This window comes from Coffea eugenioides, chromosome 8, assembly GCF_003713205.1.
Source record: "Coffea eugenioides isolate CCC68of chromosome 8, Ceug_1.0, whole genome shotgun sequence".
Classification (NCBI taxonomy): domain Eukaryota; kingdom Viridiplantae; phylum Streptophyta; class Magnoliopsida; order Gentianales; family Rubiaceae; genus Coffea; species Coffea eugenioides.
Window position 1 is genome coordinate 18303026 of NC_040042.1, and position 3961 is coordinate 18306986.

Below are 3961 nucleotides of genomic sequence, written 5' to 3' on the forward strand. Positions count from 1 at the left end.
AATATGGCATTGTTGGTTGTCATTTTACTCCAAAGTCGATCGAGCTTAATCTCTAGGAGACCAAATTCTGATACCAATTGTAAGGATCGGAAACAATCTAAGAGGGGGGTGAATTAGGTAAATTAAAAAACTAATCAAGTTATGAGACACCTTTTAGCTCGATATGAAATTTACCTTCTTTTCTAGATGACCACATAATGAACAATTGATCAAGAAAATAAGATTGCTCAGGAGTAGAAGAGATGATCAATTTATATTTGCAAGATAGTAAGTAAAAGGGAAAGCATAGCAAACCAAATATTTTCAAGCTCCTCTTGAGCTTAAGTATCACTTTATAGAACAAATCTGATACGAACCAAGAGACACCATTGAGGTTCATTCGAGTGCCTCTAGGACCCGTGACGCGAGCACGGGCTAAGAAGATGAGAGAGGAACTCCAAGAGCTTGTTCGTGAGGTACAAAGCTAAGTAATTATCCCCAAGACCATTGAGGGACTTGAGCATGAAGGAACGAAGGTTGTTCACGTTATTCAAATCCAAGAGGACCACGATTGAAGGCTTCATGGTTCGAGTAGTCGCTCAGCCATCTCTCTAGTTATGTTGGAGTCTAGTTTAGTCATTTTATTCAACAAATAAAACCGGCCAGCTTGTCTAGCTAGGAGAGCCGATTATAGGCTCCTAAAATGTAGGAGCCTTGCCTCTTTCCGTTTCGCTTTAGGTTTTAGTTTTCCATTGCACTTTAGGTTTTCTACAGTTTTCCATTGCACTTTAGGTTTTCTATTTGTAAGGCTATAAATAGCTTACCTTGGGTCATGTTTATTCATTCAATCAATATAATACAATTTGAGAGTTTTCTTGGTTTCTCCAAGGCTCCTTGAATACCTTAGAATTTTCTCTAGGTGTTCGTGACTTATCAATCTAGAATCACACTAGATTGTGGCGTCTTCTACCAATATACAAAGGTTCGTTAACCACGTGATTAACGGGTTGAGGTCATCCGCTCCAAGCTTGGTATCCTCTTGTCGATCCTGAGTCTAATCTCTTACGAGTTTCGTCACAAGGTTGGCGACGTTCGTATCAGTTGGTAATCAGAGCTAGTTAAGAGGTATCACGTTATATCCCTTTACTTGTTTCCTCTTCGAGTCAAGTTCTCTAAAATCTGTTTGTGTCTTGCATTTTTTTTTTCTTTCTTTTTCCAGATTTGTTCATCATATGCTTGTGTCTAGTTATTGTTAGTCATAAGGTCAGCCTTGTTTTGTCCAAAAAAAAAAAAAAACAAATGAAAAAGAGAAAAAAAATTCTGTTTACATGTTTAGGTTGCTGTCCATTAGTTTTTCCAGTTTTGCCTTGCCTTAAATTGCATCTTGATCGTTAATCCTTGTTGTCCAGATCTGTCGTTACTTGTTGTCAATTGATTTTCCAGAATTAGTCAAAGAAAACAACACACAAAAAAAATTACAGCCGCTAGGGCTTCTTTTGTCGTTCTTGTTGTGTTCAAGTGATCGCGTGTTATTGTGTGCAATCTGTCCAGAAATTTTTGTTGCAAGTTGCTACTGATTTCGGCCAGATTATAGCCTACTCCTTGTCCTTATTGTGTCGCTTGGTTGTACAAACAACCCAGCAAAGTGTAAAAAAAAAAAAATGAAGCTTCACATACCATTGTGTCTTGAGTCGGGTTTGCTGGAAAATTTTGTCCCTTGATTGCCGAACTTGTTTTGCCTTCAAACCTTCAAAATTTTGCGTTATTTCTTGTCCCATTGGATACCATAACATAATTGGGGAAGCTCTTGAACTTCTTGAACCAAAATCTTGAAGTTCTTGGACCACCAAGATTTGTTTTGAAAGTTCTTGAAACCAAAAGTCAAGAACTAGGGTTCTTGAAAGTTTGATTCACCTTGCATCCGTTTTTGATCTTGTTGGTATAATCTGAAGTTGTATCCCTTGAAGAGCCGAAATCTTGATCAAAAGGCATCAAGAAAGAAACGAAAAAGGCAAAAAAAAAAAAGGAAGGAAGGAAGAGAGACATTCGGCTCTCGGGAAATCAGATTTTCCAAGTCTTGATTGGATTAAGTTTCCAATTCTTGGTTGGCTTCCTAATCCTATTTGACTTCAATAGCTTGAGCGTCCTATTCTTGGCTGAACTCCAACAACCTTAAACGACCTGGATAGCCCCATTAATACCCCAAACCAGTTTCCTAATGACTGCCCTACACCTTCTCCAAGTTGCATTAGGACTCTTGAATTTCAAAGTCGGTTGGACTAGCTATTGCAAGCCAAATTGGCTGGAATTCAGGGCTGATTTTGACATTATTTGAACATTCTCAAGGCACCTTTTCCCCTCCAAACTACTGACCAGAATTCGGCAACACAACAACTCAAAATTCCAGTCTTGCGGGTAGGAGTTTTCTAGGCTTCCAAAATTTCAGCTTTGAGATTGGAGTCACATCTAGTGCCGAGCACCTTAGGGCTGTTTTCTGCCATTATTTGAGTCATTAAGTCGTTGGTCAGTCTCTTCATCGTTTCTTTTCCACATTGCTTCAACTTGTGACCTTGGTTGGTAAGTGAACACCACTAGGAGGAGTTCTAACTTCTTCAAGGAGTTGATCGAGTGGCCTTGAAATTTGGTGAAGAACATTAGAGCGACTAAACACGAGAGCGAGAGCAAACACGTGAGGGAGTGTGTGAGGTAAACTTTGCTTCTTTCCATTATTATTTTTTTACCTTATACCTCACCATGGCTAACGAGGGAGGAGCAAGCCCCCAAGCTTTCGATGTCAAACTTATTACAGATGCAATAAAAAATGAAGTGGGACGCATGATGGACCAAAAGCTCGAATTGATACACCAACGCATTGATAGTTTGGAATTGTCCCAAGGAGGTTCCAAAAGCAGCCGTGGAAGGATACTTGCGCATGAATCTAATGGCTCTAACTCAGACAACGACTATGAACCTAACCAAAGGAGGTCCAAGCGGGAAACTAGACCTACAAGTGACCACATTCCAGGCATAAAAGTGAAAATTCCCCCCTTCCAAGGGCGATCGGACCCTGATACATACTTGGAGTGGGAGAAACGGATTGAACTTGCCTTTGATTGCAATAACTACTCGGAGGAGCAAAAGGTCAAGTTGGCCGTGGTCGAATTAACCGACTACGCCGTTGTGTGGTGGGATCAACTCTCCACTAGTCGAAGAAGGAGTGGTGAACCCACCGTACAAACTTGGACCGAATTGAGGCGATTAATGAGAAAGCGATTCGTACCAAGTCATTACTACCGTGACTTGTACCAAAAGCTTCAAACCCTCAACCAAGGAATTCGAAGTGTCAAGGACTACCATAAGGAGATGGAGGTACTTATGTTGCGAGCAGACATCACGGAGGATCGAGAGGCGACAATGGCGCGCTTCTTGAATGGATTAAGGACCGAAATCGCCGAGCAAGTAGAATTACACCATTATGTGGAACTTGGTGACTTGGTGGAGAAGGCTATCAAGATTGAAAGGAGGATTAAGAGGAGGGGTCCAACTCGGAGTTACTTCAACTATTCACCCTCTTACTCCCGAACTACACCACCAACAAGGGAGGATAAAGGGTCAAGTAGTTCCACCCCCTCTAGACCAAGACTCGAAGTGCCTAAGTGGGAGTCTAAGGCAACACCAAGGACTGCCATTGAGTCGAGCATGAGACGAAATCGAGATACCAAATGCTTCAAGTGCCAAGGCCGAGGGCACAATGCTAGTCAATACCCCAACCAACGAACCATGATCATCTTGCCAAATGGGGAGTTTCTCACTGATGATGAGGATGAAAAAGAAGGGTTGCCGTCACTTGAGGGAGAAGAGGAAGAAGAGGAAGCATTGCCCGTCAATGAACGAGTTGGACTCGTTGTTAGACGAGCCTTAGCAACCCAAGTCAAAGCCGCCGACCATGCCCAAATGGAGAACATCTTCTACACCCGTTGCT